Here is a 16,527-nt window from a genome sequence, read left to right as displayed (position 1 = left end):
ATTCCTTTTCACAGAGCAGTTCTGCAACCCTCTTTTGGTGGAAACTGCAAGTGGATGTTTGGTGCGATTGCGTCATCCAGTGGAAAAGGAAATACATTCAGACGAAAACTAGATAGAACCATTCTCAGAAACTTCTTGAGATGAGTGCATTCTACTCACAGAGTTGTACCTTCCTTTTGATAGAATAGTTTTGAAACACACTTTTTGTGCAAACCGCAAGTGGATAGTTGGAGCGCTTTGAGGCGTATGCTGCAAAACGAAATATCTTCACATAAAAACTAGACAGAAGCATTCTCAGAAACTTCTTTGTGATGTGCGCATTCAACTCACAGAGTTGAAGCTTCCTTTTCATATAGCACTTTTGAAACGCTCTGTTAGTAGAATCTGCAAGGGAATATTTGGAGTGCTACGAGGCCAACACTGGAAAAGGAAATACCTTCACATGCAAACCAGACGGAAGCATTCTCAGAAACTAAACTGTGCTTTATGCATTCAACTCACTGAGAGGAATCTTCCCTTTGAGAGCGCAGTTTGGAAACACTCTTTTTGCAGAATTTGCTAGGGGATGTTTGGAGCGATTTCAGGACTAGGCTGGAAAAGGAAATATCTTCACTTAAACACTAGACAGAAGCATTGTCAGAAACTTCGGTGTGATGAGTGAATTCAACTCACAGACCTGAACCTTCCTTTTGATAGAGCAGTTTTGAAACGCTCTTTTAGTAGCATCTGAAAGTGGATATTTGGAGCGCTTTGAGGCCAAGGCTGGAAAACGAAATATCATCACATAAAAACTAGACAGAAGCATTCTCAGAAACTTCTTTGTGATGAGTGGATTCAACTCACAGACTTGCACGTTCCTTTGGATAGGATAGTTTTGAAACACTCCTTTTGTAGAATCTGCGAGTGTTTATTTCAAACGCTTTGAGGCCTATGCTGGAAAAGGAAATATCTTCACCTAAAAACTAGACAGAAGCATTGTCAGAAACATCTTTGTGAGGACTGCATGCAACTCACAGAGTTGAACCTACCTATTGATAGAGAAGTTTTGAAACACCCTTTTTGTAGAATCTGCAAGTGAATATTTGGAGCGATATGAGGCCTCTGCTGGGAAATGAAATATCTTCCCCTAAAAGCTAGACAGAAGCATACTCAGAAACGACTTGGCAATGTGTGCATCCAACTCACAGAGTTGAACCTTCCTTTCCCTAGAGCAGTTTTGAAACACTCTTTTAGTAGAATCTGAAAGTGGATATTTGGAGCGCTTTGAGGCCAGTGCTGGGTAACGAAATATCATCACAGAAAAACTAGACAGAAGCGTTCTGCGAAAGTTCTTTGTGATGAGTGCATTCAACTCTGGGACTCGAACGTTCCTTTTGATAGAACAGTTTTGAAACACTCCTTTTGTAGAATCTGCAAGTGTTTATTTGGAGCGCTTTCAGGCCTATGCTGGAAAAGGAAATATCATCCCCTAAAAAGTAGATAGAAGCATTCTCAGAAACTTCTCGGTGATGTGTACATTGAACTCACAGTGTTGAACCTTTCTTTGGATAGAGAAGTTTTGAAACACTCTTTTAGCAGAATCTTCAAGTGGATATATGGAGTTCCTTGAGGCCTACGCCGGAAAAGGAAATATCTTCCCGTAGAAACTAGGCAAAAGCATTCTCAGAAAGTTCCCTGTGCTTTGTGCATTCAACTCACAGAGTTCAACCTTCCTTTTGATAGAGCAGTTTTGAAACACTCTTTTTGTAGAATCTGCACGTGGATATTTGGAACGCTTTGAGGCCTATGCTTCAAAAGGAAATATCCTGGCATAGAAACGGGACGGAAGCATTCTCAGAAACTTCTTTGCAATGAGGGCCTTCAAGTCACAGAGTGAAACCTTCCTTTTGATAGGCCAGCTTTGAAACACTGCTTCTGTAGAATCCGCAAGTGGATGCTTGGAGCTCTTTGAGGCTTAGGCTGGAAAAGGTAATATCTTCATATACAAACTAGACAGAAGCATTCTCAGAAACTTCTTTCTCATGTGGGGATGGAACTCACAGAGTTGAACATTCCTTTTCACAGAGCAGTTCTGCAACCCTCTTTTGGTGGAAACTGCACGTGGATGTTTGGTGCGATTGCGTCATCCAGTGGAAAAGGAAATACATTCAGACGAAAACTAGATAGAACCATTCTCAGAAACTTCTTGAGATGAGTGCATTCTACTCACAGAGTTGTACCTTCCTTTTGATAGAATAGTTTTGAAACACACTTTTTGTGCAAACCGCAAGTGGATAGTTGGAGCGCTTTGAGGCGTATGCTGCAAAACGAAATATCTTCACATACAAACTAGACAGAAGCATTCTCAGAAACTTCTTTGTGATGTGCGCATTCAACTCACAGAGTTGAAGCTTCCTTTTCATATAGCACTTTTGAAACGCTCTGTTAGTAGAATCTGCAAGGGAATATTTGGAGTGCTACGAGGCCAACACTGGAAAAGGAAATACCTTCACATGCAAACCAGACGGAAGCATTCTCAGAAAGTACCCTGTGGTTTATGCATCCAACTCACTGAGAGGAATCTTCCCTTTGAGAGCGCAGTTTGGAAACACTCTTTTTGCAGAATTTGCTAGGGGATGTTTGGAGCGATTTCAGGACTAGGCTGGAAAAGGAAATATCTTCACTTAAACACTAGACAGAAGCATTGTCAGAAACTTCGGTGTGATGAGTGCATTCAACTCACAGACCTGAACCTTCCTTTTGATAGAGCAGTTTTGAAACGCTCTTTTAGTAGCATCTGAAAGTGGATATTTGGAGCGCTTTGAGGCCAAGGCTGGAAAACGAAATATCATCACATAAAAACTAGACAGAAGCATTCTCAGAAACTTCTTTGTGATGAGTGGATTCAACTCACAGACTTGCACGTTCCTTTGGATAGGATAGTTTTGAAACACTCCTTTTGTAGAATCTGCGAGTGTTTATTTCGAACGCTTTTGAGGCCCATGCTGGAAAAGGAAATATCTTCACCTATAAACTAGACAGAAGCATTGTCAGAAACATCTTTGTGATGACTGCATTCAACTCACAGAGTTGAACCTACCTATTGAGAGAGAAGTTTTGAAACACCCTTTTTGTAGAATCTGCAAGTGAATATTTGGAGCGATATGAGGTCTCTGCTGGGAAATGAAATATCTTCCCCTAAAAGCTAGACAGAAGCATACTCAGAAACGACTTGGCAATGTGTGCATCCAACTCACAGAGTTGAACCTTCCTTTCCCTAGAGCAGTTTTGAAACACTCTTTTAGTAGAATCTGAAAGTGGATATTTGGAGCGCCTTGAGGCCAGTGCTGGGAAACGAAATATCATCACAGAAAAACTAGACAGAAGCGTTCTGCGAAAGTTCTTTGTGATGAGTGCATTCAACTCAGAGACTCGAAAGTTCCTTTTGATAGAACAGTTTTGAAACACTACTTTTGTAGAATCTGCAAGTGTTTATTTGGAGCGCTTTCAGCCCTATGCTGGAAAAGGAAATATCTTCCCCTAAAAAGTAGATAGAAGCATTCTCAGAAACTTCTTGGTGATGTGTACATTGAACTCACAGTGTTGAACCGTTCTTTGGAGAGAGAAGTTTTGAAACACTCTTTTAGTAGAATCTTCAAGTGGATATATGGAGTTCCTTGAGGCCTACGCCGGAAAAGGAAATATCTTCCCGTAGAAACTAGGCAAAAGCATTCTCAGAAAGTTCCCTGTGCTTTGTGCATTCAACTCACAGAGTTCAACCTTCCTTTTGATAGAGCAGTTTTGAAACACTCTTTTTGTAGAATCTGCACGTGGATATTTGGAACGCTTTGAGGCCTATGCTTCAAAAGGAAATATCCTGGCATAGAAACGGGACGGAAGCATTCTCAGAAACCTCTTTGCGATGAGGGCCTTCAAGTCACAGAGTGAAACCTTCCTTTTGATAGGCCAGCTTTGAAACACTGCTTCTGTAGAATCCGCAAGTGGATGCTTGGAGCTCTTTGAGGCTTAGGCTGGAAAAGGTAATATCTTCATATACAAACTACACAGAAGCGTTCTCAGAAACTTCTTTCTCATGTGGGTATGGAACTCACAGAGTTGAACATTCCTTTTCACAGAGCAGTTCTGCAACCCTCTTTTGGTGGAAACTGCAAGTGGATGTTTGGTGCGATTGCGTCATCCAGTGGAAAAGGAAATACATTCAGACGAAAACTAGATAGAACCATTCTCAGAAACTTCTTGAGATGAGTGCATTCTACTCACAGAGTTGTACCTTCCTTTTGATAGAATAGTTTTGAAACACACTTTTTGTGCAAACCGCAAGTGGATAGTTGGAGCGCTTTGAGGCGTATGCTGCAAAACGAAATATCTTCACATAAAAACTAGACAGAAGCATTCTCAGAAACTTCTTTGTGATGTGCGCATTCAACTCACAGAGTTGAAGCTTCCTTTTCATATAGCACTTTTGAAACGCTCTGTTAGTAGAATCTGCAAGGGAATATTTGGAGTGCTACGAGGCCAACACTGGAAAAGGAAATACCTTCACATGCAAACCAGACGGAAGCATTCTCAGAAACTACCCTGTGGTTTATGCATCCAACTCACTGAGAGGAATCTTCCCTTTGAGAGCGCAGTTTGGAAACACTCTTTTTGCAGAATTTGCTAGGGGATGTTTGGAGCGATTTCACGACTAGGCTGGAAAAGGAAATATCTTCACTTAAACACTAGACAGAAGCATTGTCAGAAACTTCGGTGTGATGAGTGCATTCAACTCACAGACCTGAACCTTCCTTTTGATAGAGCAGTTTTGAAACGCTCTTTTAGTAGCATCTGAAAGTGGATATTTGGAGCGCTTTGAGGCCAAGGCTGGAAAACGAAATATCATCACATAAAAACTAGACAGAAGCATTCTCAGAAACTTCTTTGTGATGAGTGGATTCAACTCACAGACTTGCACGTTCCTTTGGATAGGATAGTTTTGAAACACTCCTTTTGTAGAATCTGCGAGTGTTTATTTCGAACGCTTTGAGGCCTATGCTGGAAAAGGAAATATCTTCACCTAAAAACTAGACAGAAGCATTGTCAGAAACATCTTTGTGATGACTGCATTCAACTCACAGAGTTGAACCTACCTATTGATAGAGAAGTTTTGAAACACCCTTTTTGTAGAATCTGCAAGTGAATATTTGGAGCGATATGAGGCCTCTGCTGGGAAATGAAATATCTTCCCCTAAAAGCTAGACAGAAGCATACTCAGAAACGACTTGGCAATGTGTGCATCCAACTCACAGAGTTGAACCTTCCTTTCCCTAGAGCAGTTTTGAAACACTGTTTTAGTAGAATCTGAAAGTGGATATTTGGAGCGCTTTGAGGCCAGTGCTGGGAAACGAAATATCATCACAGCAAAACTAGACAGAAGCGTTCTGCGAAAGTTCTTTGTGATGAGTGCATTCAACTCAGGGACTCGAACGTTCCTTTTGATAGAACAGTTTTGAAACACTCCTTTTGTACAATCTGCAAGTGTTTATTTGGAGCGCTTTCAGGCCTATGCTGGAAAAGGAAATATTTTCCCCTAAAAAGTAGATAGAAGCATTCTCAGAAACTTCTTGGTGATGTGTACATTGAACTCACAGTGTTGAACCTTTCTTTGGAGAGACAAGTTTTGAAACACTCTTTTAGCAGAATCTTCAAGTGGATATATGGAGTTCCTTGAGGCCTACGCCGGAAAAGGAAATATCTTCCCGTAGAAACTAGGCAAAAGCATTCTCAGAAAGTTCCCTGTGCTTTGTGCATTCAACTCACAGAGTTCAACCTTCCTTTTGATAGAGCAGTTTTGAAACACTCTTTTTGTAGAATCTGCACGTGGATATTTGGAACGCTTTGAGGCCTATGCTTCAAAAGGAAATATCCTGGCATAGAAACGGGACGGAAGCATTCTCAGAAACCTCTTTGCGATGAGGGCCTTCAAGTCACAGAGTGAAACCTTCCTTTTGATAGGCCAGCTTTGAAACACTGCTTCTGTAGAATCCGCAAGTGGATGCTTGGAGCTCTTTGAGGCTTAGGCTGGAAAAGGTAATATCTTCATATACAAACTAGACAGAAGCGTTCTCAGAAACTTCTTTCTCATGTGGGGATGGAACTCACAGAGTTGAACATTCCTTTTCACAGAGCAGTTCTGCAACCCTCTTTTGGTGGAAACTGCAAGTGGATGTTTGGTGCGATTGCGTCATCCAGTGAAAAGGAAATACATTCAGACGAAAACTAGATAGAACCATTCCCAGAAACTTCTTGAGATGAGTGCATTCTACTCACAGAGTTGTACCTTCCTTTTGATAGAATAGTTTTGAAACACACTTTTTGTGCAAACCGCAAGTGGATAGTTGGAGCGCTTTGAGGCGTATGCTGCAAAACGAAATATCTTCACATAAAAACTAGACAGAAGCATTCTCAGAAACTTCTTTGTGATGTGCGCATTCAACTCACAGAGTTGAAGCTTCCTTTTCATATAGCACTTTTGAAACGCTCTGTTAGTAGAATCTGCAAGGGTATATTTGGAGTGCTACGAGGCCAACACAGGAAAAGGAAATACCTTCACATACAAACCAGACGGAAGCATTCTCAGAAACTACCCTGTGCTTTATGCATTCAACTCACTGAGAGGAATCTTCCCTTTGAGAGCGCAGTTTGGAAACACTCTTTTTGCAGAATTTGCTAGGGGATGTTTGGAGCGATTTCAGGACTAGGCTGGAAAAGGAAATATCTTCACTTAAACACTAGACAGAAGCCTTGTCAGAAACTTCGCTGTGATGAGTGCATTCAACTCACAGACCTGAACCTTCCTTTTGATAGAGCAGTTTTGAAACGCTCTTCTAGTAGCATCTGAAAGTGGATATTTGGAGCGCTTTGAGGCCAAGGCTGGAAAACGAAATATCATCACATAAAAACTAGACAGAAGCATTCTCAGAAACTTCTTTGTGATGAGTGGATTCAACTCACAGACTTGCACGTTCCTTTGGATAGGATAGTTTTGAAACACTCCTTTTGTAGAATCTGCGAGTGTTTATTTCGAACGCTTTGAGGCCTATGCTGGAAAAGGAAATATCTTCACCTAAAAGCTAGACAGAAGCATTGTCAGAAACATCTTTGTGAGGACTGCATTCAACTCACAGAGTTGAACCTACCTATTGATAGAGAAGTTTTGAAACACCCTTTTTGTAGAATCTGCAAGTGAATATTTGGAGCGATATGAGGCCTCTGCTGGGAAATGAAATATCTTCCCCTAAAAGCTAGACAGAAGCATACTCAGAAACGACTTGGCAATGTGTGCATCCAACTCACAGAGTTGAACCTTCCTTTCCCTAGAGCAGTTTTGAAACACTCTTTTAGTAGAATCTGAAAGTGGATATTTGGAGCGCTTTGAGGCCAGTGCTGGGAAACGAAATATCATCACAGCAAAACTAGACAGAAGCGTTCTGCGAAAGTTCTTTGTGACGAGTGCATTCAACTCAGGGACTCGAACGTTCCTTTTGATAGAACAGTTTTGAAACACTCCTTTTGTAGAATCTGCAAGTGTTTATTTGGAGCGCTTTCAGGCCTATGCTGGAAAAGGAAATATTTTCCCCTAAAAATTAGATAGAAGCATTCTCAGAAACTTCTTGGTGATGTGTACATTGAACTCACAGTGTTGAACCTTTCTTTGGAGAGAGAAGTTTTGAAACACTCTTTTAGCAGAATCTTCAAGTGGATATATGGAGTTCCTTGAGGCCTACGCCGGAAAAGGAAATATCTTCCCGTAGAAACTAGGCAAAAGCATTCTCAGAAAGTTCCCTGTGCTTTGTGCATTCAACTCACAGAGTTCAACCTTCCTTTTGATAGAGCAGTTTTGAAACACTCTTTTTGTAGAATCTGCACGTGGATATTTGGAACGCTTTGAGGCCTATGTTGAAAAGGAAATATCCTGGCATAGAAACGGGACGGAAGCATTCTCAGAAACCTCTTTGCGATGAGGGCCTTCAAGTCACAGAGTGAAACCTTCCTTTTGATAGGCCAGCTTTGAAACACTGCTTCTGTAGAATCCGCAAGTGGATGCTTGGAGCTCTTTGAGGCTTAGGCTGGAAAAGGTAATATCTTCATATACAAACTAGACAGAAGCGTTCTCAGAAACTTGTTTCTCATGTGGGGATGGAACTCACAGAGTTGAACATTCCTTTTCACAGAGCAGTTCTGCAACCCTCTTTTGGTGGAAACTGCACGTGGATGTTTGGTGCGATTGCGTCATCCAGTGGAAAAGGAAATACATTCAGACGAAAACTAGATAGAACCATTCCCAGAAACTTCTTGAGATGAGTGCATTCTACTCACAGAGTTGTACCTTCCTTTTGATAGAATAGTTTTGAAACACACTTTTTGTGCAAACCGCAAGTGGATAGTTGGAGCGCTTTGAGGCGTATGCTGCAAAACGAAATATCTTCACATAAAAACTAGACAGAAGCATTCTCAGAAACTTCTTTGTGATGTGCGCATTCAACTCACAGAGTTGAAGCTTCCTTTTCATATAGCACTTTTGAAACGCTCTGTTAGTAGAATCTGCAAGGGAATATTTGGAGTGCTACGAGGCCAACACTGGAAAACGAAATACCTTCACATGCAAACCAGACGGAAGCATTCTCAGAAACTACCCTGTGGTTTATGCATCCAACTCACTGAGAGGAATCTTCCCTTTGAGAGCGCAGTTTGGAAACACTCTTTTTGCAGAATTTGCTAGGGGATGTTTGGAGCGATTTCAGGACTAGGCTGGAAAAGGAAATATCTTCACTTAAACACTAGACAGAAGCATTGTCAGAAACTTCGGTGTGATGAGTGCATTCAACTCACAGACCTGAACCTTCCTTTTGATAGAGCAGTTTTGAAACGCTCTTTTAGTAGCATCTGAAAGTGGATATTTGGAGCGCTTTGAGGCCAAGGCTGGAAAACGAAATATCATCACATAAAAACTAGACAGAAGCATTCTCAGAAACTTCTTTGTGATGAGTGGATTCAACTCACAGACTTGCACGTTCCTTTGCATAGGATAGTTTTGAAACACTCCTTTTGTAGAATCTGCGAGTGTTTATTTCGAACGCTTTGAGGCCTATGCTGGAAAAGGAAATATCTTCACCTAAAAACTAGACAGAAGCATTGTCAGAAACATCTTTGTGTTGACTGCATTCAACTCACAGAGTTGAACCTACCTATTGATAGAGAAGTTTTGAAACACCCTTTTTGTAGAATCTGCAAGTGAATATTTGGAGCGATATGAGGCCTCTGCTGGGAAATGAAATATCTTCCCCTAAAAGCTAGACAGAAGCATACTCAGAAACGACTTGGCAATGTGTGCATCCAACTCACAGAGTTGAACCTTCCTTTCCCTAGAGCAGTTTTGAAACACTCTTTTAGTAGAATCTGAAAGTGGATATTTGGAGCGTTTTGAGGCCAGTGCTGGGAAACGAAATATCATCACAGAAAAACTAGACAGAAGCGTTCTGCGAAAGTTCTTTGTGATGAGTGCATTCAACTCAGAGACTCGAACGTTCCTTTTGATAGAACAGTTTTGAAACACTCCTTTTGTAGAATCTGCAAGTGTTTATTTGGAGCGCTTTGAGGCCTATGCTGGAAAAGGAAATATCTTCCCCTAAAAAGTAGATAGAAGCATTCTCAGAAACTTCTTGGTGATGTGCACATTGAACTCACAGTGTTGAACCTTTCTTTGGATAGAGAAGTTTTGAAACACTCTTTTAGCAGAATCTTCAAGTGGATATATGGAGTTCCTTGAGGCCTACGCCGGAAAAGGAAATATCTTCCCGTAGAAACTAGGCAAAAGCATTCTCAGAAAGTTCCCTGTGCTTTGTGCATTCAACTCACAGAGTTCAACCTTCCTTTTGATAGAGCAGTTTTGAAACACTCTTTTTGTAGAATCTGCACGTGGATATTTGGAACGCTTTGAGGCCTATGCTTCAAAAGGAAATATCCTGGCATAGAAACGGGACGGAAGCATTCTCAGAAACTTCTTTGCGATGAGAGCCTTCAAGTCACAGAGTGAAACCTTCCTTTTGATAGGCCAGCTTTGAAACACTGCTTCTGTAGAATCCGCAAGTGGATGCTTGGAGCTCTTTGAGGCTTAGGCTGGAAAAGGTAATATCTTCATATACAAACTAGACAGAAGCATTCTCAGAAACTTCTTTGTCATGTGGGGATGGAACTCACAGAGTGGAACATTCCTTTTCACAGAGCAGTTCTGCAACCCTCTTTTGGTGGAAACTGCAAGTGGATGTTTGGTGCGATTGCGTCATCCAGTGGAAAAGGAAATACATTCAGACGAAAACTAGATAGAACCTTTCTCAGAAACTTCTTGAGATGAGTGCATTCTACTCACAGAGTTGTACCTTCCTTTTGATAGAATAGTTTTGAAACACACTTTTTGTGCAAACCGCAAGTGGATAGTTGGAGCGCTTTGAGGCGTATGCTGCAAAACGAAATATCTTCACATACAAACTAGACAGAAGCATTCTCAGAAACTTCTTTGTGATGTGCGCATTCAACTCACAGAGTTGAAGCTTCCTTTTCATATAGCACTTTTGAAACGCTCTGTTAGTAGAATCTGCAAGGGAATATTTGGAGTGCTACGAGGCCAACACTGGAAAAGGAAATACCTTCACATGCAAACCAGACGGAAGCATTCTCAGAAACTACCCTGTGGCTTATGCATCCAACTCACTGAGAGGAATCTTCCCTTTGAGAGCGCAGTTTGGAACCACTCTTTTTGCAGAATTTGCTAGGGGATGTTTGGAGCGATTTCAGGACTAGGCTGGAAAAGGAAATATCTTCACTTAAACACTAGACAGAAGCATTGTCAGAAACTTCGGTGTGATGAGTGCATTCAACTCACAGACCTGAACCTTCCTTTTGATAGAGCAGTTTTGAAACGCTCTTTTAGTAGCATCTGAAAGTGCATATTTGGAGCGCTTTGAGGCCAAGGCTGGAAAACGAAATATCATCACATAAAAACTAGACAGAAGCATTCTCAGAAACTTCTTTGTGATGAGTGGATTCAACTCACAGACTTGCACGTTCCTTTGGATAGGATAGTTTTGAAACACTCCTTTTGTAGAATCTGCGAGTGTTTATTTCGAACGCTTTGAGGCCCATGCTGGAAAAGGAAATATCTTCACCTAAAAACTAGACAGAAGCATTGTCAGAAACATCTTTGTGATGACTGCATTCAACTCACAGAGTTGAACCTACCTATTGATAGAGAAGTTTTGAAACACCCTTTTTGTAGAATCTGCAAGTGAATATTTGGAGCGATATGAGGCCTCTGCTGGGAAATGAAATATCTTCCCCTAAAAGCTAGACAGAAGCATACTCAGAAACGACTTGGCAATGTGTGCATCCAACTCACGGAGTTGAACCTTCCTTTCCCTAGAGCGGTTTTGAAACACTCTTTTAGTAGAATCTGAAAGTGGATATTTGGAGCGCTTTCAGGCCAGTGCTGGGAAACGAAATATCATCACAGCAAAACTAGACAGAAGCGTTCTGCGAAAGTTCTTTGTGACGAGTGCATTCAACTCAGAGACTCGAACGTTCCTTTTGATAGAACAGTTTTGAAACACTCCTTTTGTAGAATCTGCAAGTGTTTATTTGGAGCGCTTTCAGGCCTATGCTGGAAAAGGAAATATCTTCCCCTAAAAAGTAGATAGAAGCATTCTCAGAAACTTCTTGGTGATGTGTACATTGAACTCACAGTGTTGAACCTTTCTTTGGAGAGAGAAGTTTTGAAACACTCTTTTAGCAGAATCTTCAAGTGGATATATGGAGTTCCTTGAGGCCTACGCCGGAAAAGGAAATATCTTCCCGTAGAAACTAGGCAAAAGCATTCTCAGAAAGTTCCCTGTGCTTTGTGCATTCAACTCACAGAGTTCAACCTTCCTTTTGATAGAGCAGTTTTGAAACACTCTTTTTGTAGAATCTGCACGTGGATATTTGGAACGCTTTGAGGCCTATGCTTCAAAAGGAAATATCCTGGCATAGAAACGGGACGGAAGCATTCTCAGAAACCTCTTTGCGATGAGGGCCTTCAAGTCACAGAGTGAAACCTTCCTTTTGATAGGCCAGCTTTGAAACACTGCTTCTGTAGAATCCGCAAGTGGATGCTTGGAGCTCTTTGAGGCTTAGGCTGGAAAAGGTAATATCTTCATATACAAACTAGACAGAAGCATTCTCAGAAACTTCTTCCTCATGTGGGGATGGAACTCACAGAGTTGAACATTCCTTTTCACAGAGCAGTTCTGCAACCCTCTTTTGGTGGAAACTGCAAGTGGATGTTTGGTGCGATTGCGTCATCCAGTGGAAAAGGAAATACATTCAGACGAAAACTAGATAGAACCATTCTCAGAAACTTCTTGAGATGAGTGCATTCTACTCACAGAGTTGTACCTTCCTTTTGATAGAATAGTTTTGAAACACACTTTTTGTGCAAACCGCAAGTGGATAGTTGGAGCGCTTTGAGGCGTATGCTGCAAAACGAAATATCTTCACATAAAAACTAGACAGAAGCATTCTCAGAAACTTCTTTGTGATGTGCGCATTCAACTCACAGAGTTGAAGCTTCCTTTTCATATAGCACTTTTGAAACGCTCTGTTAGTAGAATCTGCAAGGGAATATTTGGAGTGCTACGAGGCCAACACTGGAAAAGGAAATACCTTCACATGCAAACCAGACGGAAGCATTCTCAGAAACTACCCTGTGGTTTATGCATCCAACTCACTGAGAGGAATCTTCCCTTTGAGAGCGCAGTTTGGAAACACTCTTTTTGCAGAATTTGCTAGGGGATGTTTGGAGCGATTTCAGGACTAGGCTGGAAAAGGAAATATCTTCACTTAAACCCTAGACAGAAGCCTTGTCAGAAACTTCGCTGTGATGAGTGCATTCAACTCACAGACCTGAACCTTCCTTTTGATAGAGCAGTTTTGAAACGCTCTTCTAGTAGCATCTGAAAGTGGATATTTGGAGCGCTTTGAGGCCAAGGCTGGAAAACGAAATATCATCACATAAAAACTAGACAGAAGCATTCTCAGAAACTTCTTTGTGATGAGTGGATTCAACTCACAGACTTGCACGTTCCTTTGGATAGGATAGTTTTGAAACACTCCTTTTGTAGAATCTGCGAGTGTTTATTTCGAACGCTTTGAGGCCTATGCTGGAAAAGGAAATATCTTCACCTAAAAACTAGACAGAAGCATTGTCAGAAACATCTTTTTGATGACTGCATTCAACTCACAGAGTTGAACCTACCTATTGATAGAGAAGTTTTGAAACACCCTTTCTGTAGAATCTGCAAGTGAATATTTTTGTAGCGATATGAGGCCTCTGCTGGGAAATGAAATATCTTCCCCTAAAAGCTAGACAGAAGCATACTCAGAAACGACTTGGCAATGTGTGCATCCAACTCACAGAGTTGAACCTTCCTTTCCCTAGAGCAGTTTTGAAACACTCTTTTAGTAGAATCTGAAAGTGGATATTTGGAGCACTTTGAGGCCAGTGCTGGGAAACGAAATATCATCACAGCAAAACTAGACAGAAGCGTTCTGCGAAAGTTCTTTGTGATGAGTGCATTCAACTCAGGGACTCGAACGTTCCTTTTGATAGAACAGTTTTGAAACACTCCTTTTGTAGAATCTGCAAGTGTTTATTTGGAGCGCTTTCAGGCCTATGCTGGAAAAGGAAATATTTTCCCCTAAAAAGTAGATAGAAGCATTCTCAGAAACTTCTTGGTGATGTGTACATTGAACTCACAGTGTTGAACCTTTCTTTGGAGAGAGAAGTTTTGAAACACTCTTTTAGCAGAATCTTCAAGTGGATATATGGAGTTCCTTGAGGCCTACGCCGGAAAAGGAAATATCTTCCCGTAGAAACTAGGCAAAAGCATTCTCAGAAAGTTCCCTGTGCTTTGTGCATTCAACTCACAGAGTTCAACCTTCCTTTTGATAGAGCAGATTTGAAACACTCTTTTTGTAGAATCTGCACGTGGATATTTGGAACGCTTTGAGGCCTATATTCAAAAGGAAATATCCTTGCATAGAAACGGGACGGAAGCATTCTCAGAAACCTCTTTGCGATGAGGGCCTTCAAGTCACAGAGTGAAACCTTCCTTTTGATAGGCCAGCTTTGAAACACTGCTTCTGTAGAATCCACAAGTGGATGCTTGGAGCTCTTTGAGGCTTAGGCTGGAAAAGGTAATATCTTCATATACAAACTAGACAGAAGCGTTCTCAGAAACTTCTTTCTCATGTGGGGATGGAACTCACAGAGTTGAACATTCCTTTTCACAGAGCAGTTCTGCAACCCTCTTTTGGTGGAAACTGCAAGTGGATGTTTGGTGCGATTGCGTCATCCAGTGGAAAAGGAAATACATTCAGACGAAAACTAGATAGAACCATTCCCAGAAACTTCTTGAGATGAGTGCATTCTACTCACAGAGTTGTACCTTCCTTTTGATAGAATAGTTTTGAAACACACTTTTTGTGCAAACCGCAAGTGGATAGTTGGAGCGCTTTGAGGCGTATGCTGCAAAACGAAATATCTTCACATAAAAACTAGACAGAAGCATTCTCAGAAACTTCTTTGTGATGTGCGCATTCAACTCACAGAGTTGAAGCTTCCTTTTCATATAGCACTTTTGAAACGCTCTGTTAGTAGAATCTGCAAGGGAATATTTGGAGTGCTACGAGGCCAACACTGGAAAAGGAAATACCTTCACATGCAAACCAGACGGAAGCATTCTCAGAAACTACCCTGTGGTTTATGCATCCAACTCACTGAGAGGAATCTTCCCTTTGAGAGCGCAGTTTGGAAACACTCTTTTTGCAGAATTTGCTAGGGGATGTTTGGAGCGATTTCAGGACTAGGCTGGAAAAGGAAATATCTTCACTTAAACACTAGACAGAAGCATTGTCAGAAACTTCGGTGTGATGAGTGCATTCAACTCACAGACCTGAACCTTCCTTTTGATAGAGCAGTTTTGAAACGCTCTTTTAGTAGCATCTGAAAGTGGATATTTGGAGAGCTTTGAGGCCAAGGCTGGAAAACGAAATATCATCACATAAAAACTAGACAGAAGCATTCTCAGAAACTTCTTTGTGATGAGTGGATTCAACTCACAGACTTGCACGTTCCTTTGCATAGGATAGTTTTGAAACACTCCTTTTGTAGAATCTGCGAGTGTTTATTTCGAACGCTTTGAGGCCTATGCTGGAAAAGGAAATATCTTCACCTAAAAACTAGACAGAAGCATTGTCAGAAACATCTTTGTGATGACTGCATTCAACTCACAGAGTTGAACCTACCTATTGATAGAGAAGTTTTGAAACACCCTTTTTGTAGAATCTGCAACTGAATATTTGGAGCGATATGAGGCCTCTGCTGGGAAATGAAATATCTTCCCCTAAAAGCTAGACAGAAACATACTCAGAAACGACTTGGCAATGTGTGCATCCAACTCACAGAGTTGAACCTTCCTTTCCCTAGAGCAGTTTTGAAACACTCTTTTAGTAGAATCTGAAAGTGGATATTTGGAGCGCTTTGAGGCCAGTGCTGGGAAACGAAATATCATCACAGAAAAACTAGACAGAAGCGTTCTGCGAAAGTTCTTTGTGATGAGTGCATTCAACTCAGAGACTCGAACGTTCCTTTTGATAGAACAGTTTTGAAACACTCCTTTTGTAGAATCTGCAAGTGTTTATTTGGAGCGCTTTCAGGCCTATGCTGGAAAAGGAAATATCTTCCCCTAAAAAGTAGATAGAAGCATTCTCAGAAACTTCTTGGTGATGTGTACATTGAACTCACAGTGTTGAACCTTTCTTTGGAGAGAGAAGTTTTGAAACACTCTTTTAGCAGAATCTTCAAGTGGATATATGGAGTTCCTTGAGGCCTACGCCGGAAAAGGAAATATCTTCCCGTAGAAACTAGGCAAAAGCATTCTCAGAAAGTTCCCTGTGCTTTGTGCATTCAACTCACAGAGTTCAACCTTCCTTTTGATAGAGCAGTTTTGAAACACTCTTTTTGTAGAATCTGCACGTGGATATTTGGAACGCTTTGAGGCCTATGCTTCAAAAGGAAATATCCTGGCATAGAAACGGGACGGAAGCATTCTCAGAAACCTCTTTGCGATGAGGGCCTTCAAGTCACAGAGTGAAACCTTCCTTTTGATAGGCCAGCTTTGAAACACTGCTTCTGTAGAATCCGCAAGTGGATGCTTGGAGCTCTTTGAGGCTTAGGCTGGAAAAGGTAATATCTTCATATACAAACTAGACAGAAGCATTCTCAGAAACTTCTTCCTCATGTGGGGATGGAACTCACAGAGTTGAACATTCCTTTTCACAGAGCAGTTCTGCAACCCTCTTTTGGTGGAAACTGCAAGTGGATGTTTGGTGCGATTGCGTCATCCAGTGGAAAAGGAAATACATTCAGACGAAAACTAGATAGAACCATTCTCA

The sequence above is a fragment of the Pongo pygmaeus genome, chromosome 3 (genome assembly GCF_028885625.2).
Source record: "Pongo pygmaeus isolate AG05252 chromosome 3, NHGRI_mPonPyg2-v2.0_pri, whole genome shotgun sequence".
In the NCBI taxonomy this organism is placed as follows: domain Eukaryota; kingdom Metazoa; phylum Chordata; class Mammalia; order Primates; family Hominidae; genus Pongo; species Pongo pygmaeus.
This window is presented reverse-complemented; position numbering follows the sequence as displayed.